This window comes from Hemitrygon akajei, chromosome 15 (genome assembly GCF_048418815.1).
Source record: "Hemitrygon akajei chromosome 15, sHemAka1.3, whole genome shotgun sequence".
Classification (NCBI taxonomy): Eukaryota; Metazoa; Chordata; class Chondrichthyes; order Myliobatiformes; family Dasyatidae; genus Hemitrygon; species Hemitrygon akajei.
The window spans coordinates 56,622,396-56,649,089 of NC_133138.1; the positions used below are offsets into that span (position 1 = coordinate 56,622,396).

At 40.1% G+C, this 26,694-nt stretch overlaps 1 protein-coding gene across 6 annotated transcripts in view; it reads left to right on the forward strand.

Moving 5' to 3' along the window:
* rnf44 (ring finger protein 44) overlaps positions 1–26,694 on the forward strand; it is a 158,712-nt gene that overhangs the window by 95,235 nt on the left and 36,783 nt on the right. Inside the window, exon 1 of one of the 6 annotated variants that reach the window (XM_073067607.1) lies at positions 23,774–24,234. The exons of the other annotated variants lie outside the window; for them this stretch is intronic. The gene's annotated coding sequence lies outside the window, so the exon portion shown is untranslated. Of the gene's footprint in view, positions 1–23,773; positions 24,235–26,694 lie in introns of those variants that run through there. 6 annotated transcript variants of the gene reach the window in all.

Below are 26,694 nucleotides of genomic sequence, written 5' to 3' on the forward strand. Positions count from 1 at the left end.
GCTGGAAACTGCGGCTCAGCACCATCTTGAATGGACATTTACATGTGTCATTACACAAGTTTTCTCTGCAGATAATTTTGTATAATGATCCATGTAAACATCTTGACTTTAGTTTGCTCAGTCATGATTTCATATTTACAGTGCTTAAATAATACAGTGGTTGCATTTTATCTCAATCCTAAGTTGTCTTTGTGATTGAATAACCTGACAAAATATTATGTATCAGGGATTTTGAAACTATGTGATGACCAAGATGCACTAGATTAGGATACAGTCTGGCTTACAAACTCTATCCACCTGATTGCTCAGAACCTTTTCAACTGATCTTCATCTCGTTCCCGGTCCACAATGCGGAATTGTCCTTAATACAACCCAAATTTGGAGATAATTTGGAGATATCTTGGGAAGCTGTTAGTGTGGCTTGTGAAAAGTAGAAAAAAAACACACGATTGCGATAATTACTAGTCAGTCAGATGTGGAGTTGGGTATAGGTGAGAGAATTTTACCACCAGAAATATCTTGCAATCTCCTTTTGCTGCATTTAAATTATTTCTTGTATAGTTCCATGCGTTGTCTTAGAAATTTATTCTGGTATCTCCGTGTGAAAAGGATCTTGGTCGGCCTAAACATGATCTGTTGCTAATTTGAGCATATGCCTCTGTCCTATTCCCATGGTTTAATTAGAAGTAATGTTCTAAACTATCCTTTGTAAAATTATATCTTCTTTCCTGTCCATGATATTGAGCTCAATTCTTTTCTGTCAGATGGGTCCCCAATGCATGCAATCTGTTTTGTGGCTCAGCTTTACTTTGCTTCCAGTATTTGTATGATTCTTTGTCTTAATCACTTCAACTGGATGCAATAGTAAAGATGTTGCTGTTAAGTTCCTCTCTGTACCTTGTGTCGCATTGGGGGGCAACCTTGCTGTTTCTTTAGCATTTGTTTTTTTTTGTGTGAGCGCAAGTTGCCAGCTTGCCACTCAACCCAGTACGGATGGAAAGTGTGCGAGGAGCCGGCTGGATTCGAACCCGGGACCACTCGCCTCGAAGTCTGGTGCAGGTGCCACTGTCTCAGCGGCTGGCTTAATAAAGATGTAGTACATTGTATAAACTCTGTGGTTAACTAGCATAGAATGATTTAAAAAATTCTGAATTGGGTCTTGCTGCATCCTAATCTAGGTGCTAAATTTGAAAAGAAAGCGAGCAAAAAAAGTTCTGTTTCTTAGAACAAAACAGCAGCATTCATTTTGATAAGAAAGATAAAATCAGTTCTCATTATTTCTACTTGTCCACCACACGTAAATAGATGTGGAGATAACACAAAAAACGCTAGTGTTTATTTGTATGAGAAACTTCAATGTTATTTGCATTTATGCAATTTCATTTCAGAATATTGACCTGCTTTGATATTTTCCTCTTTAACTAGTACTGTGTGAAAATGAATGTAACTAAGTATCATGTGTGGGTCAAAATCAATGTATCCAAAAATACTGTAAATGAAGTATTGGTAGTTAGTGCCAAAAATATAGTTTGTTCTTGTGCACAGTGATATTCAAAGTGATTATTTTTTGCCCTTCAACAGGTTTGGGTAAATTGATCAACATGATTTGCAAAACAAATTGTAACTGGCACTGTATATTTTCGGAAGTATCGAGCTCATCTCTCAAAGCCTGTGTACTGCTCATACCTGGCAGTCACTACTAATCTATTTTACACCACCAGGTCAGTACTTGCTTCCTGGAAAAGTTACCTGTGATGTTGCCTTTTTTAAAATCCGTAATTGTGGGTTAGGGCAGTGGAGGCAAGGTAAGAAATTACTTAGTTTGACAAGATAATTCAATTTACCAAAAATGATTATCAGAATATCTGCCCTTTGTAAACTTAACAATCCTGTGGCTCATCTAGTGAGAATTATAGCTCAATTAAAAGCTGTAAAATTCTCTTTTAGAACACTTAATGCAAATTAAAGTGGTTGCAATTTTACGCAAATCACTAGTGTTAAGGGCTAAAGTAATACCTCCTTTTGTGGCAGACCTCGCCCAGAGTGGCTGGAAGCTTTGGGTTCATGACAGTCCCCCGGACCACAAACTGAGTAATTTTCAATTTTTTATTCACTTGCTGTTCTGCAACTCGAAGTCGCTCGAACAGCTGTTCCTCCCACACCACTAGGAGCATGTGCTCCCTTTGTCTGAGTGACAGTTGCATGTACAGTTTGAACAATATGTTTTCCTTCACTTACTTTAAAAAAAAGTGCTCAAGGGTAAATTTAGATTGTTTTTATACAGCATTTCTTGCTTTTGCAAGCTTGGTCCTTTGCAGTTTAATTGGTGCTTGCTTCTTGATGTGAAATTAGCTTTACCTGTGGAATTGAAACCAGAAACCCAACATCATCTCTTTCTCGCTGTAATAATTAATCAGACCATGAAGACTCAAATTTTCTTTCTGCGCACGTGATTCCTTTCCACTGTTGTTCTTTGATTAATACAGGACCTCAGATCTCTGGAATACTTTCAGTTTAAGATTTAACCAGCCGGCAAAAATCAGGTATCATTTCTGATTTTATACTTCCATTCCGGCTGCTCCTTTCCTCCTTTCCAGTCCCAACGAAGGGTGTCAACCCAAAATATCAACTGTCCCATTTCTCCATAGAATCTGCCTGACCCACCGAGCTTCTCCAGCATTTTGTGTGTTGCTCCAGATTTCCAGAATCGGCAGTCTTTTTTTGTGTCTTTATTTTGCTTCTGTACTGTGAAGCGTCTTTGAGGTATGCCTGCCTTGAAGATGTTTCCCTCTTCTCACCAGGAGCTCTGTGAGACCCTCTCACTGCTGCCTAACTCTAACGTCTGTTCTGTTGGGCTCTTCACCACCCTCCCCCACCATTCTATACTAGCTTCTCCCTGTTTTTCATTTCCATTTCTAATGAAGCCCCTCGACCCAAAGCATTGACTGTCCACGCACTTCCGTATATGCTGTCTGACTTGCTGAGCTCCTCCAGTATTTTATGTGTTCAAGATTCAAGATGTCATTTCCTGTGCACAAGTGTAAAGGAGAACAAAACAACTGTAACTCCAGATCTGATGGAGCACAAAATAATCCACTAAAGATAAAGAACACAATAATAAAAAAAACACAAATTTAAATGCATAAGACAGCTTCTGTACATAGATTGATTGTATGTCCATAAAGTGACACTAGGCTGTAAATAAGGTGTTGCTTCACATTTCCAGCTTCTGCAGTCTCTCGCGTCATTTATGATTTCCAAACCTATTTATATTTTAATTGAAAATTCCACAGTATTGTCTTTATAAATCTGTACTGAAATAAAGTACATAACTGATTTGGAAAGATTAAGACACAATTATATTGAGAAATGTTCATTTACAAATGGGTACATTTATGATTTCCAAATCTGATTTTTACTTGCTGGTTTAGCAAATTATATAGTTTAGGTAAGACTAGATCATTCTGGTTACACAATACTCTATTGTTTTAATCTGTTAAGAGGAATTGTGCTGTCAAAAACTCACAAACCTCCAAGGACAGATTTCAAACCACAGTTTGGTCTTTGTGAAGGATTATCATGAGTTTTTAAGTTTTCATAAATCTATAAATGATATCTGAATCCTTTCAAATCATTGCTTCTCTAAAATGTATAAATTGTTTTATGCTTAAGTATGATGCCTCAGGTTTATGAGTTACAGTTGGATAGGACTCCCTGTAAATTAAAAAATGAGTGGATTAACACTCATTTAAAAGTTGCTTTAATAAGTGACTAATGATTCCCTGATCCCTTAGTGCTTTATGATCAAAATTATGATTAGATCTCCAAAGCACACATACCCACTAAAGGGCTGGGTAAAATCTGACCAACAATTCCAGTAGCGTCAAGAAGAGATCCAACGTGAACATCAGTAGTTATCAAAGCTGCTTTTTCTTTCTGTTAGCCGCATTAAGATCCTACCACCCCCACATCTTCCTCTCACCACCCCTTCCCACCTTGACTACCATCCAGTGACCTAAGCAGCCCTTCCACGTGTGGCAAGGATATCTATGTGCACCTCCTCCAGATTCATCTACTGCTTTTGGTTCTCCTGGTGTGTCAAAATCAGGCCAAGAGGCTAAGTAGCAGAACACTTGTGCACTTTCCAGTCTCGTGCTTCCAGTTGCATACCATTTCAGGTCTTGCCATCTCCACATCAACTTGTCTATCCTCTGCCTTCTGCACTGTCAGAGTGAGGCCCAGGGCAGACTGCATGATCTTCTATTCCACTTGTGTAGTCTCCAACATAATGGTATGAACATTGTATTTTCTGACTTTAAGGTAACCTTCACCTTAGACATATTTTCTCCTTCTGTCTCCCTGTTTCGTTCATTCCTGCACCACCACCCTCCCCACCCCGCCACCAGCCAATCTAGTTTTGGCTCCGATGCCCCTCTGTTATCTCCTTTCTGACTGGGAGGTAGCCTGTGTTCTTGCTTATCACCCACTTAACTGCCTCCACCCTCCACTCCCACCACCTGGTTCTATCTGCCTATCTCAAAATGTCTTCCATCTGCATTTGTCTCACACCCCCTCTTCCATTTGCCTCGATATGACCATCATCTCTTGCCCCTTCTTGGTCCCCCAATCATCCACTGGCCTCTGCCTCACTACTGTTTCTTTTATATACTGGTTATCTTCCCTTTCCATTCTTAGTCCTGACGTGAAATATCAGCAATTGCTTTCCAAATCTAGCTGGTACTGCCCAACCAACTGAATTCCACCTGCAGATTGTTTATCGCTCCAGATTCCAGCACTTGTAGTCCCTTGTGTCTCCTTTGTGTCTAATTTGCATATGGATATAACATTCTTTAACCATGAGGAAAAACAGACACACATGAAACCTGAAGGGATAACGGGTAGATTTTTAGAGACCTTTTAGAAAGGTAGTTTGGCATCAGAATGATGCATTCTATTTCATTTTAACTAACCACTACCATTTATATAGAACACAAACAATAAAGATTATTTGAACAGCAAAATGCTTTAAAGTTTAATGTGATACTTCGATTTTCAATTAAATCACAACTTACCTAAATGTTACGTCAAGTGTCAATCATGAACAACCAAGCTTCCCTACTTCAGCTAAAATCTAATCTCTATACCTTCTGCCTTGGTTCAGTGACATTGCCTGATTCAACACAACCATCTTTTTACATCAGTCTTTTACGGGGCATAAGCTTTCCTCATTAATTTATCCTGCCACAAGTCTGCTTCCGCCTGTGTTGAAGATGAGCCTTCATTTTCCATTCCATCTGATGCCGCCATTTCTTTCCCACGGTCATTTTGTCATTCTTGCTTCTACCCTGCCTATACTGCTGTAGATGATAATTGCATTTCTGTAGCCTTGACTCCCATTCGCACCTTTATTTGCCATTCAATTGCATTAACTGCTTTTATTTATGTCGCTGTAGCATGACTGTCTTCACACAATCCAAAGTAGACAAAATTTGACACCTAGCTAAAAGAGGAGTCGTGACAAATGATTGCTAGGGGTTAGATTCCAAAGAGGGTGGGAAAGGATGGGAGGCCTTGAAGAGGAATTCCTGAACCTAAAGACCAAATGCTCCGTGCCAGTGACCGAAGATGCACGTGACCAGAATCTGATGAGGAGGGCTAAGTGACGATAAGAATAAGAATTCTAAAATGGAGTTTTTGATGGTCCGCGAGTAGGTGATGCTAGTGAGTTCAGTTTCAGATTCATTTATTTATCACATTTACATTTAAACATACAGAAAAATGAGTCATTTGCTTTAACAATTAGAACAACCGAAGGGTGTGCTGGGGCCACATGTTCTAGCACCAACATAGCATGCCCACCAGCACTCTGTTCATAGTTCAGAGTAGGTATTAGTGGACAAAGAAGTTTTGATAAAATACATGCGATTCTGCAGATACTGGAAATTCAGAGCAACACACGCTGGAGGGACTCAGCGGGTCAGACAGCATTTCTGAAAGAGAATAAACAGCTGAAGTTTTGGCTGAGACCCTTCCCTTCCATAGATACTGCTTTACCTGCTGAGTCATTGAAACCTGCCTTTTGCATTGTCCTGGAGAGCACAATTCCTGCAGCTGTTGTATTGGACTGCTGCCTTCAGTCTGCACTTTCTAGTAGTAGTCCGGGATTGCTGTATATTATAGGGGAACATAGTATACGAACAATACAGAACAGTATGAGTCATTCAGCCATAGTGACTCCTTTATCGAGCTAACCCTCCCTTCCTACATTGCCCCCTCCATTTTTTTCACCAATGTATCCATCTAAGGGTCTCTTAAAAGTCCCTAACGTATCCGCCTTTACCACCAGCCCTAGCAGTGCATTCCATGCACTTACCAGTGTCCGTGTAAAATAAACGTAATCTGACATATTCCCTATCATTTCTTCCAGTCACCTTAAAATTATGCCCTCTTCTATTAGTCACACCTGCCATAGGAAAAGGGCATTGGCTGCCCACTCCACATAATCTTTTATGTCTCTCATCCTACTATACTCCGATTTAAAAAAAGTTCTAGCTCACTCAACTTTTGCCCATAAAAGATGTTCTATAATCCAGGTACCATTTTAATATACAGCATATCCTCAGCACCCTCTCTAATGCTTCCACATCATACCTGAACAAAGCATAATACTCCCAAGTGTGGTCTGAACAGAGCTTTATAGATCTTCAATATTATCTCGCAGCTCTTGATCTTAATCCCCCAAATAATGAGGCCCAGCACACCATATGCCTTCTGAACCACTCATTTAACTTGTGCAGCTGCTTGGAGGGATCGGTCGATGCGGACCCCCAATATCCATCTGTTCTTCCAGACCGCTAAGAATACGGCCATTAATCTTATAACCTGCCTTCAGATTTGACCATCCAAAGTGAATCACTTCACACTTCTCCAGATCAAACACCATCTGCCACTTCTCAGCCCAGCTTTGTATCCTGTGGATGTCCCATTGTAACCTATGACAACCTTGTACACCGCGAACCTTCGTGTCATCTGCATATTTACTAACCCACCCTTCCACTTGCTCACAAACAGCAGGGGTGTCAGAATAAATCCCTACAGAACATGACTAGTCACGGACCTCTAGGCAGAACTATGCTCCATCCTTAACACCCTCTGCCTTCATGTGGGCAAGCCAATTCAATGCCTCCTAACTTTCTGAATGAGCCAACTGCAGAGAACCTTGTCAAATGCCTTCATAAAATTAAAATACACCACATTCACTGTTCCCCCTTCATTAATTTGTTTTGTCACTTCCTTGAAGAAGTCAGTAAAGTTTGTGAGGAATTATCTACTCGTCACAAAGCCCTGCTAGACTATCCCTAATCAGACCATGCTTCTCCAAATGCTCATTAATCCTGTCTTTTAAGAATCCTCTACAATAGTTTTCCCAAGACTGATGTAAGACTCACTGGTCTGTATTTCCCAGGATTACCTCTGTTACCTTCCTTGAACAAAGGAAAAGCATTTGCCACCTCTGGTACTACTTCTGTGACCAGTGAGTACGTATAGATCATGTCTACTTCTAGCTCTCTTAAGTCCCTTCTTAACCTGCTTCCTGGCTACTGTATAACTCAAGAACTTGCTTCCCAAATCTTCAGTATGCTTCCATCTTCCTATAAGTACTTGAGCAGTGGTCCAAAAGTATCTGCTCTAGAAGTAACAGAAACAGAAGAGCCACACAGCTTGACTTTAGTAATAATGCCAGGAGGGAGGGTGGGTGAGATGGATAGGAATACTGCTCTAATCTAGGCTGATCTTTGTCAGCAACTGCTCGCACTGCCCCACAAAACATTTACTGTCAACAATAAATCTTGCGTTCTTTGCTTATGTGTTCCAAGCAGATGACCAATTTTGAGGCAACAATCATAATTTCATGTAATGCCTTTAAGTACAAGGCCACAGGCATGCTTTCAGAGAAACAACTCTTAGGAAATGGTCCTCTACTTTTATGGAATTTTCTTTTTACAGTAGTAACCAGAGCTAGCATTTCTGTGGGAATTGCTTGTAATTTCGAGTTCAGTTCAGTCTGAGAAGGTTGCTGAGGTTATGTGACGAACGGACAAGAAATTGTATTTGGCTAAATTACACCAAAATAGGATTTGCGAACTTGGAACCCTAATGAAAACTTGTCCATTTGTATTTTGTTTAGTCTAAAGTTGGATTTTATCCAATCTGCTGAGGCAATGAACAATTTGAAAATAGTTTACTGAATTCTGACTTGTGGTGCTGTGATCAGATAATTAATTTTAGAAGGAAGGTCCATTTTTTTTAATGCTTCACTTTTTAAACAAGCATGCATGTAAACACAAACGGGTAATTGTTTAGATTTCAATAAATAATCTAGCTCTTCAGTTTTGTGTGGGGAAATGGGAGATTGGTTTACTTTGTCAGTGTTTGGCAAAAGGCATCTAGGGCAAAAAGGAATGTTAGTTGGAAGACATTGGATCATATTTCTAGAAACCACAGATGTACGTTAGAATTTACAGGGGCACTTGGAAGGAGTCTTCTTTACCACATAGTGGAAAGCTGAATTGAAGTATGAGTCAGTTCTTTGTCATGGGTTTCTGCAGCTCAGAAATAGACCAATGACTGTGACCACCTTCTATCACCTATTATACAAATCTGTTTGCCATTCTCCCCAAATTCCTTTTAGCTCTTCTCCACCCCTCCCCTTTTCATTCTACCTCTTTCTTGTACAATAGGGAAAATTTACAGTGGCCATGTCTTTAGGATGTGGTAGGAAACAGAAGTGCTCAGGGGAAACCCATATGGTCAGAGGGAAAGTGGAGACCAAAGGTAGGGATTAAACGTGGGACTGTGAGGGAGCAGCTCTATTCAAAGTTTAAAATGAGTTTATTGTGAAAGTACATACATGTTTCTATATACCGCCCTGAAACTCATTTTCTTGCAGGCATTCACAGTAAAAAAAAAGAAACGCAATGGAATCAATGAAAAATGCAAACAAGCAGACAAACAACCAATATGCAAAAGACAACAAATTGTGCAAATAAAAAGTACATAATAATAATATATAAACAATAAATACAGAGGACATGAGATGAAGAGTCCTTGAAAGTGAGCCCATAGGTTGTAGGAACAGTTCAGCGATGGGGCAAGTGAAGCTATCTCCTCTGATTCAAGAGCCCGATGATTGAGGGGTAATAACTGTTACGGAACCTGGTGGTGTGGGTCCTGAGGTTTGTGTACCTCCTTCCTGATGGCAGCAGTGAGAAGGGAGCCTGGGTGGTAAGGGTTCTTGATGGAAGCTGCTTTCCTGCTCCAGCTATCCTTGTAGATGTGCTCAATGGTGGGGATGACTTTACCTGTGATGGACTGGATTTTATCCATTACATTTGTAGGCCATTGGCTGTGCTACTGTCCTGCTTTTACTTTCACATTCCAGTGTATATCTGTGCTCACTGATGAGTGAACATCTATGTGTTGTATTGCCAAATACCAATTTGAAGCTGTGGCCCTCCTGTGAAAAGCTGAAGCAGTTTTAAGAAATAATTCCAGAAATGGAATATGTTATTGTAAAGGATTTTTTTTGCTTAAAGAAGCACTATTGTTTACAGATCAGAGTATTGTACAGAATGAAGCAACACCTGAGTTTGGACATCTGTGTATGAAAATAGTCACCGGAAACATGAATGCTTACCTTGGAGATGGGAAGGCACAGGGACTGCTTGCTAAGTTCCCAAGATTCTTTTTGTTCCTGATAATTTATCTCTAAGTCTGCTGACAGTTGTATTATCCGATGAGCATACAAATATTTGGGAAGGGAATATTTCAGCAGCTCAAATCCTAGTGAATCTGAGATGATAATGGAAGAAGAAATTCTTAAAATTTCTAAGAGTAAATGTAAGAGAGAAATAATGGAAATAGTCAATTACACTGAAGGAGTACTTTTGCTATTAATCAGGTGGCCAGCAATTAGAAATGTGGAGAAGACAGAAATATTCTAGTTCCTTATTGCCTGATTTTGTTTTGAAGTTTCAAAGGATCATGTTTCCAAGACAGGAAGTACTCTTGGGTCACATAGTAGCTACATCAGAGGTAACTGAAGATAAGAACCTTCTTGATGCATTGACAATCGTTAAGCATCAGTGTGAGAATGAGCCTTTTTTCTGTTGTCAACAGAAGTTACCTATGTTCCTTTTGAACTTGCTGACCTGGTTGCTGTAGGTTGGTTTGAGTCCATCAGGAATTGGTTGATGTTAATCCTCGTTCACTGCAAGTAAATGTTCAAAACTTAAAGGATCAAGTAGTTCACATTCCATGTGACTCTTTTCATGTCCTTATTAAGCCCAAGCTCATTTCATACCCAGTGAAATATTGTTGTAATATATCAATTTGCAATTTTCATGCAGAAACACTAGACAAAAAGAATGAATTAAATGATCTTTTTTTTCTTAACAGTGGTGCTGATCATTGGCCAATGGTTTGTGACCCGTTTTGCCGCTAAACAGATCTTTTGCATGGACTGAAGAAATAGATGACCTTTAATATTCCTTTTGGAAAGCAACCTCTCCAGTGTTCGCTCAATATGGCAATGAAGTGCTAGTCTTGTATTATGTGCTTCATTCTCTGGGTTTACGCTTAAATCCTTTGATGCTGAGCTAAGACTTCTGCTATAGATGCAAAACTAAACAGAAGGAAGAGCGAACACCATATATTTGTATGTCCAAATTTTGTTGCAGGATTAGCTGATGCATTCTGCAACCTCAAAACATGATCTGAGGTTTTTGCATCAATGATTTTCCTTGGCATCACAACAACAGAACAGCCTTGCAATGGCATCATGATGCTTGGGATGCGTCAAATGGAAGAAAAGGATTGATATTGGGGAAACAGCAGGCCAGGCAGCATCTATAGGAAGAAGCACTGTCGACGTTTCGGGCCGAGACCCTTCGTCAGGACAAAGGGTCTCAGCCCGAAACATCGACAGCACTTCTTCCTATAGATGCTGCCTGGCCTGCTGTGTTCCACCAGCATTTTGTGTGTGTTGTTTGAATTTCCAGCATCTGCAGATTTCCTCATGTTTGATATTGGGGAAACTTCAATTTTAAATGGGAAAACTCATTACTTCATCTGTTTTCAGAAATATGCTGGTACAGCTGTTGGTGTTGCTGACACACCGCTCCAAGGGTTTTATAGGGGGGAGGTAGCCGATGTAAAAAGGTGGAGGGAAGGAATAGAGCATGGACTAGCAAGTGATAAGTAGTTCCTGGGGTGGAGGGGACAACAGAAATAGTGCTAGAGGCTGGCAGGTGATAGGTGGAAGTGACAAAAGGCTGAAAATTATGGAATCTTGATAGGAGAGGAAGATGGAGCATGAAATAAAGGGAGCCAAGTGGAAAGGGCTGATGGCAGTAGTGTAGGAAGGAAACCAGTGTAGGGCGATGGGCAAATGGTGAGTGTGAAGGAGGGGAAATTCTCCCCCTCTGTGCTTTATCCCATGATTCCTGAGCTACCTGGCTTTCATTGCCATCCCTCCCCTGCCCCATCTGCCTATCACCACCACCGCCCTTGATCCCCTCTGTTTTTCAGTCCAGTGAGGGATCTCAACCAAAATATCTTCTATTTGATCCCCTCCATAGATGACTTACTGCGTGCCCCCAGTGCTTTGGGTGCAGCTCCACCTTCGAGCATCTGTAGTCTCCTGCGTCTCCACATTGATCCTTTAAAGGACCTGTTCTCTCCCTAGTCATCATTTTGCTCATAACATACTTCACAAACCTCTTGGGATTCTCCTTCACCTTATCCGACAGAGTTACCTCATTCCTTTTTGCCTTCTGGATTTCCCTTGTGTACTCCTACATTTTGTTTGTATTCCTGAAGGGGTTTATTTAATCCCAGTGCCCTATAGTTGTTGAATGCTTCCTCTTTCTCCCCCTGATCAGAGCATCAGTATCTCCCGTCAACCATTATTTCCTATTCCTACCAGCAATGCCCTTCGCTCTAACTGGAACATGCTCTCACTGACCTCTCCCAATCTTACTTTTAAAAGTCTCCCACTTGCCATATGTATTGCAGTGGCCTTCCCTAATAAGCCCTTGCAAGTTCCTGTCTAATGCCGTCATATTTGCATTGCCCCAATTTAGACTACTGTCTTTCTCCATAACCGTTTTTAAACTAATAGAATGATGGTAACTGGTCCCAAAGTGCTCCCTCAATGCCACTTCCATCATCTGTCTGGCCTCATTTCCCAATAGAACGTGCAGTGTTGCACCCTCCCTGGTAGGGTCACCAACAGATTGTTTGAGAAAACTGTCCATCCCCATCCAAGCCCTTAGCTCAACAGGGGTCTCAGTCCAAATAAAACAAAATCGTTTACCTCCACCTCTGTAATGCTGCGGCATCTGTGCCCTGTAACGTTGAGGTGCCAGTCCTGATCTATGTTTTTGTTATGGTTTAAAAAAAACCCAGTCCCATGTGCAGATTTGTACCTGGAGTTCCTACGCCTTACCTGTCAGGTTTTCTACAATTCGGTCTATTGTACCTCCCTGTCCCATCTACTGAACTTGCTTGCTTTAAAATTGCTATTTGCCTTAACTTTCCCATCTGCAATACTGCTCACCCCTGCCAAACTAGTTTAAACCCTTTTGAGTAGCACTAGCAAAAACCTCTGCCAGGGTACTGGTTTCCCTCCAGTTTAGGTGCAATCTGTCCCTTTTGTACAGGTACCTAACTCTGGAAGAGAGCCCAATGACCTCTGACTTCTGCACTGGTCTCCATGATCATTTATTTTAACTGTACTATGTTCTATTTCTTGTCTCACTAGCTTCTGGCACTGGGTGTAATCCTGAGTTTACTACCCTAGAGGTCCTGTTACAAATGTACTACTCAACAATAAATTCTCTGTGCAGGAACTTGTGTCTCTTTCTGCCTGTGATAATGGCAGCGTTGCAGATCGTGATCTGTATATTATGTGTTGACAACATTGTAACACGTTTGTATGTTCAGCTTAATTATCAGGAGTCAGACTGTAGGAGAATGGAATTTGCTTTGGAATTTTTTTTCCCATATTTGCATCAAAATCCTGTGTTCTGGTGAATCAGGAGCTGCTTCAGCATAGTACTGTCATTTCTGCATATTTATCATTTGTGTGTATAATTTACTGCTCTCACTGCTTCGAGCGAAGGTACCTGCTCAGACTTGGGCTAGATTTTAAAAGCATTCTTCCAAATGGTAACTTTTAAAAAAATATAGTATTGGCATATTTAGTTAAATGCGCCCATACTATGTTTTCGAAAAGAAAAGGTTAATATCTGGAAGAATGTTTTGACCAATTGGCCACATTTGGTCAAAATTTCAACCAGGTGGCTTCACGTATATCTATGGACCAGCTTTGAATTTGCCTCGCTAAGTATTCACAGGGAGCTTGACAAAAGCACAGATTCTTCGCTCTCCACTAAATCTGTTGATTTCTGTTCTCCAAGTCTACGATGTAATGTATTCTCTAGGTCTTCGCAAATCATGTAGCAGGGCACAAGGGAAATGCAAGCTCACGCATACACTCTTACAGACTTGAATGGAGTTGGTTCCGTCATAGAATGAAAGTAAAATTTCTTTCTCCCACCTTTCCATGCTTTCATCAGTGAATACATTTGTGTGTAACAAATCTTGCTGTAAGTATGATTTGTACATAATAATTTGTTTTGGGGGCTCAGGGGTAATGTGCATTGATAAGATCAAGAAATAGATTCATGTGGGAGTTGGAGTTACATAATGAACTTAATTGAGTAGATCTTCAAATGCATACTGAATTTATCCTCTCAATATATCCCAGTGCACCTGCCAGTTTGCTGAGACTGCAAAACAATTCATAAGTTTATCCTAAATCATTTTGCATGACTCTGGAATATCTGAGCATTTGTGAAAACGCTGCTGTAAATGTGTCAATTACAGACAATTGGACAGTCCGCTGCATCATGATTAAAACCTTTGGTGTCCAAACTCATCAATTTTCTGCATACAGGATATCTGATTGGTGCACAAACAGATGAATGTGGCCAGGTTTAAGCATGTACAAAGAGGAATTTTAAAACGATACAAACAGCAAACTGGAAGATCACACAGTCATTCAAGCCTACTCTTCAGTTCAATAAGATTTGACTGTAAGCTCATCTTCTCACCGCCAGCAATCTTTCATTGCTTTATAAGAATATATGGACTTTTTACTTTTAAAAAAAAATTTGGAGACTTTTTGGTTCCTTTTGTGTGAAGTTCAAAGTCTAATGACCTAAAGTAATGATAAGACAGTGATTTTGAGTGTTAGCTGGAATATCACATTCTGGTCTCTGGATATTACCAATAATTTCACTTTTTGAAGATCATGCTAGTAAAGTTGAAAATACAGAGGCTCCCCAATTTACAAATGACTTGACTTGTGGGAATTAAATGATGCACAAATTTTCTGTGACACTTTAAGGCATTTTTGAAGCTAGTATTAGTAATAAAATTTTAATATAATTCATTACTAACTTCATATACACTCAGTGGCCACACTGTTAGGCAGCTCCTATACGTAGTAAAGTGGTCACTGAGTGTACGCTCGTGGTTTTCTGCTGCTATAGCCCAACCACTTCAAGGTTCGATGTGTTGTGCATTTAGAGATGCTCTTCTGCACACCACTGTTGTAATGTGTGGTTATTTGAGTTACTGTCACCTTCCACTCAGCTTGAACCAGTCTGGCCATTCTCCTTTGATTTCTCTCATTAACAATGCTTTTTTGTCTATAGAATTGCTGTTCACTGCATGTTGTTTGTTTTTCATACCATTCTCTGTAAACTTTCTTGTGCGTGAAAATCCCAGGGGAAAAGCAGTTTCTGAATTAGACCGCCCTATCTGGCACCAGCAATCGTGCCGTGGTCAAGGCCACTTTGGTCACATTTCTTCCCCGTTCTGATGTTTGGTCTTAACAACAAATGAACCTCTTGATCATGTCTGCATGTTTTTATGCATTGAGTTGCTGATTTATATATTTGCATTAATAAGCAGGTATGCAGGTGTACTTGATAAAGTTGCCACTGAGTGTGTTCCGTTAGCTCAATAATAGATAATGTTAGGGTGATGAGTCACTAAAATGAAAGAAGTATAACAAGGGTGTGTGGAGTGATATGGTTTGGGTTACAACAGAAAATGGACATTTTTGACTTGTGGAGCAATGTACTGACAGTTCTCAGGATGGAACCCATCCAAAACCCAGGGAATACCCGTATAAGCAACAATTTACAATCTAGTGTTATCACGTCCCCTGGTGCCCCTCCTTCCCTTTCTTCCTATTGTCGTGGTTTCTCATGCCCCACAAATGACCAGGAGATGCAGAAGATTCTTCAAGAAGTATTAAACTTTAATTTGCAAATCAAAGCTGAGACAGTCATTGAGCTCGTCGCCGATTGCCCACCGATCCTTGTACATAGCATTTTTTATAGCAATCTCCTGGTTTAGTTGCATTAGCATATCCAATCGGTCTACAGTTGCGTATCACAAGTACATCCGCCACTAATTGACTTAATCATGTTCTAATCTATATCTCTAAGCTACCTCTCATTAACACCATTGTCTTCTACATTCTTAAGATTTCATTCCCCTTCTAAATTGGATACATGCATAGCAAATAGCAAACTCAAAGCTGACTACATAGTTTTGGTTACACAGAAAACAGTGCAACTTTTATACTCCAATACTATCAGATTCATCTGTATCAGCTCCTTACCTTTTCCGCCTATCACTTCCTAGATCCTTGCTTCATCCCCCCTCCCCCATCCACCTGGCTTCACCTATCACCTTCTAGCTTGTACTCCTTCCTCTCCTCCCACCTTCTCATTCCAGCTTCTTCCCCCTTCCTTTCCAGTCTTGATGAAGGGTCTCAGCCTGAAACATCGACTGTTTATTCCTTTCCATTCATGCTGCCTGGTCCTCTTGAGTTCCTCCAGCATTTTGTATGTTTTACCTACAGTCTAGTTGTATTGCTCTCATAAAGCAACCAGTGAGAATATTTAAAGCCTGTGGAATTATTCTGAAGAGTTCGAACTTCATAGCAAAGTTGTTAGTGTGCAGTAGTATTATGAATGGTATATAAAATATGATCATCTCACTCCATCTTTTGCATTTAAATACAAGTTTCTCCATGCAAGTATATTGTCTTGTTACCGATACTGGCCGCATATACCAGCCATGATATTCACTTTCACAATTAAGCCTATTTTAACATTTTGTGTCTTGAGAATGTAGCTCCTTTTTTCCCTCTGTTCACATCCTAAAATATATTTCGAGAAAGAAAATTTGTCCTGTGCTTTGCCTGTACGTCCATCTGAAACCTTGGTGCAATTTGGCTGTGGGAGCTGAAGGTGATTATCAACTAAACCTAATGCTGCTTTTGCATGACTTTGCATTTGCTCCCTGCTATCGTTTAAGAATTTTCAGCATTGTTATCATCCAGAAAAGATGATAAAGTTACTACGAACATAATAAATGCAGGTAACTGGATGAGTATTGATGTGGACTTAAGGAGAGGTCAGGGACAATTTCAGAATATTGGGAGGTACAAAAACAAGTGTTTGCTATTTATTGGAAGCATCTAACCTATAAAATGACCCTCTGGTGGCAATTCATGAAAGAGATGTATGTGACGAATCTTATTGCAATAGCCCCAAATTCAGGGGCAGTTCATCTCGTGCTGTTAACTTGCAACACTGAGCTCATAAGGTTCAATCCAACCAAGAATATCTTATCAGCAGAAAAATGTGGAGATTTTTAGGTTGCCATTAAATTTCAGTTGATCCAAGCAAATCTCCCCTGCACGTGACTCCAGTCACACACACTGCACAGACAATGCATGTACAGTCGGATTTTCAATCCGTGGACATCCACACCAGTTACCCTGGAGTTTGCTTAACTTGTGCTTGATTTTGTCCTCGTAATTTGTTTCATATGTTTTACAATTTTTACCATCACAAATTTCAGAAGTTCAGTTAATAATGATTTGGTTCAATTCACACTTACTATAAACGAGAACACAGATAAGTCAATTTTAAATTGGTGAGAAATCTCTGCATGTATTTTGGGACCTAGAGTTTGTGGCCCCACTATAACTTAACATGTGCCATATAAATTTAGACTTGTTCTTTTGCATGAACACACACATCAGTACTTTAGTAAATAGTATAGAGTATGTACAAGGAAGGTCATCCTTCTGTCATGTTTATATGAATGCAAGCGTGGCTTACTAATTCATTCCTCTATTGATAGCTGAGGCAGATTTACCTGCATACACAGATATTTTGTGAGGTTGATAATGTTAAATGTACAAAAAAGCTAGATGAACTCAGCAGATCGGGCAGCATCCGTTGAAAGAAGCGGTCAACGTTTCAGCTTGAGACCCTAAACGTTGACTGCTTCTTTCAACGGATGCTGCCCGACCTGCTGAGTTCATCTAGCTTTTTTGTACATCTTGACCACAGCATCTGCAGTGTACTTTGTGTTTAATGTTAAATGTATTGTTTAAAAGGAAAAACTACACTGATGTGTGAAATATGGGCCTTGCAGGTGAGAATTTTTTTTCAGTAGACTGAATGTAGGTTACTGTTGGTTAATTGACATAAAAAGATAAATATAAGATGGGATAAAGCTTGTAATCCCATATTTTTATTAAAGTCAACAGGAGGAAATCTGCAGAAGCTGGAAATTCAAGCAACACACACAAAATGCTGGTGGAACGCAGCAGGCCAGGCAGCATCTATAGGGAGAAGCTCTGTCGACGTTTCGGGCCGAGACCCTTTGTCAGGACTAGTCTCGACCCGGAATGTCGATAGGGAGAAGCACTGTAGATGCTGCCTGGCCTGCTGCGTTCTACCAGCATTTTGTGTGTTTCTTATTAAAGTAGTTATCGTGTGCACTGAAGTCTTAAAAAATAGGAAAACAGAGCAAATTCAAGTTATTTTATTTCAATTAGCAGAACAATCACCATAAGTACTTTTTTTGCAATTTCTTCAGTGCCCTTCCAGTTTAATTTTCTTGCATTCCTGCATAAATTAGTTTGCTCAGTACCATCTTCCTTAACTGTTGACAAAGCTCGAGGCAAATGCATTGATTGTGAGTCTGTTTTTCTTTTTCTCTACTCTCTTGATTCTTCCTTACAGTCTCCTTCCCAACCATCCTCCCCATTCTATTTATCAACCATTCCTTTTTCCATCAACCTTGATTCTTGATATGTTTCTCTTGCTTCTCCTTTTTAAAAACTGAAATTGCAGTAATAACTCCCTGCATTTTTAATTGGACATTGCATTCATGAATGAGAGAACGTGCTGATGGACGTTGCTTCTCCAGACAGTAATCATTGTGCACAAATCGATTTGTCACTTATTGTATTAATCTTTGTCTCTTGTTTCTCCACACATGCACGGACACTATGGATAACTAATGCATCTCAAACTGCATCAAACTGTTCATAATCTTCCCTTTTAAACCGTATATCGTGCTCACAGCTGAGAAATGACCTTTTTCAGCACTCCTTGCCCATGTCAACTGGGATACCCATCTACATTAACCCCATATTCTTCCATGCTTTTCCCACCCAAGCACCTGTCTTAATGCCATTTAAACATCATAATTGACTTCCACCACCTCCTCTGGTACCTCATTTCAGATAGCCCCCATCCTCTTTGTGGAATAAGTTACCTTTAAATTTTTCTCTTCTCACTTTAAACGTGCTTTCTAATTACAGACCTCCCCCCCCCAGCCCTGGGAAAAAGACTGTCTACATCTATCTATCCCCCTCATAATTTTATGGGGGGGTGTGTGTGCGTATATGATATGATATAGAGGCCTACTGCTAGATCCCTGCAATGATTGTAATGAGCATCCAGCAAAGCACAGCTAGAAAATGTCCTCTGCAGAGCAGAACTCCAACAGCTTAGTTACAGTTATATGATGCAATCTTTTCTTTCTGAAACATAAGAAGCAGTTCTTTTTAATGCTGCCTAATGCCTCACCTTTAGCCCACTGCTATGTAACTTTTCTCCCCTTCATGTATTCTATTGTTTTCAAAAGCCGCTTTTTTCACCCACTTCTACCAAGAGGTCAGTCAGTACATTCCAAGTAATGAAAGCTTGCTGAATATTTTTCCCCTTTGTTATCTTTGGTTAAATGCTGTAAATCTCTATTCTCTGTCTGTAATTCTGCAATTCTATCACCTAAAGTGCTTTAGTTTTATCTTACTCTGTCAAAAGTCATGATTTCTTCCAAATCTCCTTCTGAGATCAGCTGTGGCTTCTATTATCTCTGTGCACATTGGAAGTTCTATACACCTAGAGCTGTTTTTTTTAAAAAGTACCTCAGCAAGACATTGATGCCTACATTTTGTCTTGATATGCCAGGTGGGACTTAACCAGCGTTTTCTAAAGGATTTGTTAATATGTGATTCAGTTCATAAAGGCATATATCCCACTTCGCTTGCAAATGCATTCTCATCAAGTATCTAAGTGTTTGGTGAATCTTCACCTGTTGATCTTATTGGTGGCTCTTCATATGATAATGGTTGGTTTTAACACTTAGGAGGGCTCTTGCTTCTGTGCCTTTTTCAGTACCAAATGCTTCAGCTTTTGTTCTGAAAGCTTAGGGTGAGAGGAATATCCAAAATGAAATATTTGTTGTATTTATATAAACGTTGGATTTCTCTGCTGTGTGGAAAAGGACACACCTGTTTCTCTGCACAAATACAATGCCTGAGTCATAACCACAATCTCAGGAAACCCCAAACCCTACAGCAACAATGGAATGATATTGTCTATTTGAAATGACTTAGCGAATGTTTTGTATCAGAACTGCCATTCAAGGTGGCGTCAAAGACTGACAAGCTAGTGCTGATTATTACTTTATCTTCTTTAGACAAAGAAAAGATTAGCACAGATCTGTGGGTGAACATAAAGTGAAAATCTGTTACACGGTACGCCGACGTTTCAGTCGCTGCTCTTGGCTGTTTGAGGATAACTGAAGACCATAAATACTGTACATAGCATATTTTTTAAAACATGGATTCATCCAGACAGTATGTAAATTCATATCCTTGGACAACATATGATGTGACATGAGTAAAGAATAACAGGTTTATTTTTAACTCGTAAGATGCTGACGACTGTCATACTCCAGGTCCTAGTAGGCTTGTCGTGGACTTTCGGCCAAATGTCAACCTAGCCGAGATGGAAGAGCAAGTGAAGTGAAAGACTATTTAGAAGCGTCACTAAATTGATTACTGATGTTTGCTGAGATTGTTCTGTTGATTATCTTCAAGGTTCCTATGTTGGTGCTAAAATCTCATTGACCAGTATCTCTTGTGAAAAGTTTTCCCTGCAGAGATAAATAATACCATTACAGCAATAGTGTGACACATTTCCCAAGGTGCCTGGTCATGAAAGGAACATTGTGAATAATTGAGGATGCTATTCCAGGCTGGTATATGTTTTTATTCTGCAGCGTCCCTCTATAGCAGAGATAAGAATTAAGATGTTATTGTAAAACAGGACCTTCCATTCTAAACTGCAGTGCGTGTTAATGATGCGAGGTAGACAGCACTTCTAACTTTACAATGGAAAGTAATAAAATGTAGTAGTTTCAAAACCAAAACTTGCTCAGTAAATTCATAATGAATGCCCCTCACCATTCACAAGTGATTTTAAACAGTGTAAAATATTACTCTGGTGCCCTTATCGCAAGGTTTTGATAGAAGCTACTTATCCACTCTGTGCTTGCGAACAACTTTATTTGTTTATTGAGATGCGGCACACAATAGGCCCTTCCGGTCCTTCGAGCCAGTCTGCCTAGCAAATCCTGATTTAACCTTAACCTAGATATGGTACAAATTTCAATGACCAGTTAACCTACCAACTGGTACGTCTTTGGACTGTGGGAGGAAACTGAAGCACCCGGAGAAAACCCACACATTCCAAGGGGAGGACGTACAGACAGATGATGTCAGAATTGAACTCTGAGCTCCACTCCGATCTATAATAGCACACTCTAACCGCTACACTACTGTGGCACCCTGTAGAAACAAGCTTTTAAGTTACCTTGTAAAAAGCTGTACGTATTCTGTGGTGGAACATTTTATTGAATTGCTCTCTTGGTTTGTGAGTGAACAGGCCCTGGGATTTTTTTGATGCCTTGTTCTGTTAACACATTAGGTTTAACTTGAACTCAAAGTGAGGTGCTAAAGATTTCACTTGAAATTACAGAGTTATGCAGATATTTTCTGTTTCCATGTTGTTAACTGTGTTTATTCTGTGTGGCCATTGGGGTGGTGACTGCTGAGGTGAAATGAAATGCAAAGAAACCTCACTAAATGATTTTGCAGGTGCCAGGAATCTTTGCTCCCGCGTTCATATTACTTAAGATTTTGACTGGTTATAATAACAACAACTGTGCTCACTCTTGTTTAGACGGGACAATGCTTTTATTAACCTCAGACACCCGATTTCTGAACTGTTATAAACTGTTTGACCAGTCAGTTTTGTTCTGCATTTGTTGTAGCTAATCACTGTACTATGTATGTGCAAAATTCAACTTGATATCACTAATTGTGGTTGACCAACTTATTATTAAACATTGAGGTGGATTAAAATTATTTAAAGACCAGAAGAAGTCTGGATATCCAGCAAGTTAGGCAGCGTCTGTGTGAAGAGAAACATTTAATGTCAGTGAAATAGTTGCCAGTGAACTGTTGTTCTGATTGCTGTCTAATCAATTTTGCGTTTTCCAGTATTTCCTGTGGGTAACTCCAATTTTCAGCTTTTGCTGTTTTTGGGAATTTAAACGATTTATTAAGTTTAATATTTTATTGAGTAGAGAGCAACCTGTGTGTTCACACCAAGGCCAAGAAGTGCACTAGTGGCTCTGCTTCCTCAGGAGGCTAAATAAATTTGTCTTGTCCCCTTAGATCAGGAGTTCCCAGCCTGGGGTCTACAGACCTCTTGCTCAATGGTGTTGGTCCACAGCATGAAGAAGGTTGAGAACCCCTGCCTTAGGTCCTCACCGTTTCATAGTCAGAGCACCATAGAAATCATTCTACCCGGCAGCATCAGGCAGTGTGGTAACTGCTCTGCTCGTGATGCTAGAAGCCACAGAGAGTGTGGGCACAGCCCAGTATATGACAGAAAGCAGCCTCCCCCTCCATCGGATGGACACCTTACCTCGTTTTGGCTTGACGACTTTTAGTCTATCTGCGCTGCATTTGCCTTATAACCGCAACAGTTTATTTTGCATTCTGCTATTGTTGTGCTGCCTCGATACACTGTTGTAATGAATTGATCTATACAGATGATATGCAAGAGAAGTTTTCCAGTGTACCTCAATGACGATCATGAAGTAATATCCCAATTTAAGAGGCCAGGGAGAACATTAACATTGTAAATCTGAAAGATGGGCACTGATAGTGCGTTCATGTCCCACATATGGTTGTTGGTGGAGTGAAAAAACAGATCAGTTTTAGATTTCTGTGATACAAACAGTATTTACATCCGTCAATATTGTATTGGTGCAAGATCTGAACTGGAAAAAAGGAACTTTTTCCTGCTTGATAGTACCTGCCAATTTCCAATCCACTTTGTTCCCTCTGGAACATAATTCCAAGTGGAAGTAAGCTAGGCCAATTAGTTTAGTTCTGTAAGGATTGTAAGAAGTGAAGTTAATGAAGCTGTGTGTGTTTGGGGGGGGGGGCTCCCACAAGCACGCTAAGTTGCATTTTGCCCCTTTACATTTTAACAGAACGGTCTGAGGTGTTTCCTTGGTTACTTCAGCAGAACTGGTGGAAGCCACCTGGTATGGCTGGAAGAACCGCTGACGTGATTGTGGCATCAGTGGTCAAGACTTTGTAGTCTGCTGCTGCCGTGGCAACTTATACCAGCTGTCTTTCCGGCAAGGGATTTATATAGGCTAAGGCTGTGGCTAAGAAGCAGATGAACTGACAACCTGTTATACCATAGTGTGCACTGTGCTGCTGACGCTTCCACTGATCCGCAGTGGTGGAGCAGACAGAAGGCAGGCAATACTTTGAAATGCCCATCCACCAGATCCTAAAGACAGCACTTTGTACCCCTCACTTTGATCATCAGAAATGCATTTTAAAAAAAAGCTCTGGTCTTTCTGTTGTAATTATTATATAAGTGTACTTCATGCAAAATCTGCATTTGTCTCAGCAATGATTTCTACAATATGATACAAAAGAATTGAAAACCAGGAACATGATGTCAGAGATGATAACAGAATTAAGCCTTGAAGGCAAGTGTAACTCTTAGCTTCTAATAGTCAGAGTAATGAATTGATCAATATTGATGATATCAACATGAACAGGGACCTTAGGGAGCGGATAAGCGAGCTAAACTTGAAACAGCAAGGTTAAATTGTCAGGGAGGTATTTGATGACAAATGTTATTGCAAAGTTAATAGGAAGATAGGAAAGTAGGTACATTAAATCCCAATAAGGACTATAGTCTCATAAAAGTTCTAAAGTATGTTTTTCCGAAAACTCAAGTCTAAATTTAAAGTAGTAAAATTAAAATTGTGATTCAATATAAAAGCATATTTCAAAACATGCAAGTTGTTACATGGAGAAAAGATATAAATTCAAAATGGAATAATAACTCTATCAGCAGGTGCCAGAAGTGGTGAGAATAAGAATTAGCTGTGCTTTCAGTAAAGTAATTGGTGAACACATGTACATTACTTGTAGAGATGGTGGGAATTAATGTTAGGAATTGGAAGGAGCTTTTTGTTTTCCATCCTGTGTATTGAAAAATAAATTAGGAAGAGAACTGAGTCAGTGACTAACTGAAAACTGATAATGAATTGAGCATCTCGACAATTAAACTGGCATTTAATTGACATACAAATGTATATTCTGGTGTCTGTTAGTCATTGAGTGCACAATTGGATCTTTGTTCTATTGAGTCCATGCTTATCACCAAGCACCTATTTGCACTAATCCTTTGTTTTCTCCATACTCCCATTGACTCCCTCTAGATTACAAGGCAGTAGCAATTTACATTAATGAATTTACCTAACCATACCCATGATTGTGAGGTGTGAGAAATTCTGAGCACCCACTGCAAGTTGCCTGGCAGAACTTCGCACAGACTTCACCAGAAGTCAGAATTGAAACCAGGTTACTTACGAGCTTGCTGAAATTTTTTGAGTGAAGTAAGTTCACAAAAATAAATGAGGTCATGCTATATCTGTTACCTAAGGAGCATATTCAGAATTGGGTTTATTATCACTGACATACACTCATCGGCCATATTATTTGGTATCGCCTGTACCTAATGTGGCTACTGACTGCATGTTTGTGCTCTTCTGCTGCTGTAGCCCATCCACGATAAAGTACCACCTGCCGTACATTCTTCCACATGCCACTGTTGTAATGTGTGGTTATTTGAGGTACTGTTGCCTTCCTGTCCGCTTGAACCAGTTGATCTCTCTTTGTTAAGAAGATGTTTATGCCCACAGAATCACTCATTGGATGTGTTTGATTTTCGCACCTTTCTCTGTAAACTCTGGAGACCTTTGTATGTGAAAGTCCAAGGAGATCAGCAGTTTCTGAGATACTCAAACCACCCCATATGGCACCAACATTCACTCTGCAGTCAAAGTCACTTAGATCACATTTCTTCCCCCTACTGATGTTTGGTCTGAATGATATCAGAACCTTGTGACAATGTTTGCCTACTTTTATGTATTGAGTTGCTGCCACATGATTGGCAAATTAAATACTTTCATTAATGAGCAGGAGTACAGGTGTACCTAGTACAGTGCATGGGTGAGTACTCTTAGCCAAAGTAAATGACCTCCCATTATTTCTTACTAGACTCACTTTGCTATGTGCTCACCCATTCACCATATCTCCATGCGGCTTCTGTGTCCACCTTACCTCTCACACTTCCAATCAGCTTAGAATCATTGGAGACCTTGCACTTGACCTTCTTATCCAAACATCCACTATTTGCCTGTGCTGCAGCTATATCTAGAACCGTCCCACTTCCTCTTTCCACACCAACCCTTGCACTATATATAAACCTCAGCTGCTTAAGTGAAAGCATACTTTCACTGAAATAATTGAGTTGAACCAATTAAATCAGTAATCAAATGGATAACTAGGATAGCTAAACTAATCTCTTCTGCCTACACAATGTCCATATTCTTCTATTTCCCTCATATACACGTGCCCATCGAAACGTCTCGTAAAAGTCTGTAATCTTTCTGCCTCTGCCATTATCCAGGAACCTCCGCTCTTTGTGTAAAAAAAAAAGCTTGCCACTCACATCTCCTTTGAAATTACCCCCTCTCACCTTAAATGCATAACCTCTGGTGTTAGACATTATAAACCTCGGAAAAAGATATTGCCTGTCTTTTCTGTCAATATCTCTCATAATCTAGGGTTTTATAAAGCTGCAACATAACTTCCTGACTTTTGAACTTAATGCCTCGACTAATAAAGGCAAACATGCAGTATGCCGCCTTAACCACCCTATCAAGCTGTGCAGTCACCTTCAGGGAGCTATAACCTTGCACCTTTGGCTCATCAATGGAGTTATGGACCTTGTCCTTAACAGTGTACTGTACACTTACATTTGACCTACCAAGATGTAACACTTCGCATTTGGCCTGGTTAAACTCCATCTGCCATTTCTTCACCCATGTTTGCAACCAATCTGTATCCCTTTGTATTTGTTGTCAGTCCTCTACGCTGTCCACAACACCACCAATCTTTGTATTATCTGCAAACTTACTAGCCCATCCTTCTGCATTTTCATTCAGGCCATTTATATACATGACAAGCTGCAGAGATCCCAGTACAGATCCCTGTATAACACCTCTAATGACAGTCCGCTAGCTGGAACAAGTCCCTTCTATCACTACTCTCTGTTTTCTATCGGCTAGCCAGTTCTGAATCCAAACAGCCAATTCACTACGGGGGATCCCATGTATCTGAATTTTCTAGATGATCTTCCCATGAGGGACCTTGTCAAACACCTTACTAAAATCCATCTAAACAACATCCACAGCTCTACCTTCATCAATTATCCTCATCACTTCATCAAAAAAAACCTCAAGTTAGTAAGACAAGACTTGCTCCACACAAAGCTGCGCTGATTTTCCCTGATTAGGCCATGGTTTTTCCAAATGCTCATAAATCCTATCCCAAAGAATTCTCTCCAGTAAGTTTTCTACCACTGACATGAGACTGACAGGTCTATAGTTTCCAGAATTATCACTGGTTCCTTTTCTTGAATAATGGAACATATTAGCTGCTTGCCAGTGCTCCAGGAACTCTTCTGTGGCTAGAGAGGACACAAAAATATTGGCCAAGGCCCCAGCAATCTCTTGCCTCTGTCAATAACCTTGGGACCTATCCACCTTACTGCTCTTTAGGAGACCGAACACTACCTCCCCCTTTACCTTGAAATGCCCTAGCCTATTAATATGTTCAGCATTGATCTCCCTATCCTCCACATCCTTCTCCTTGGTAAACACAGATGTAAAGTACTCATTAAGGACCTCACCCACATCCACAGCACCTAGGCAAATGCTCCCCCCCCCCCCCCTTTATCGATGAGTGGTAAGTATTTGCGTTATGTTTCTGATCAGTGATGACCCCAACAC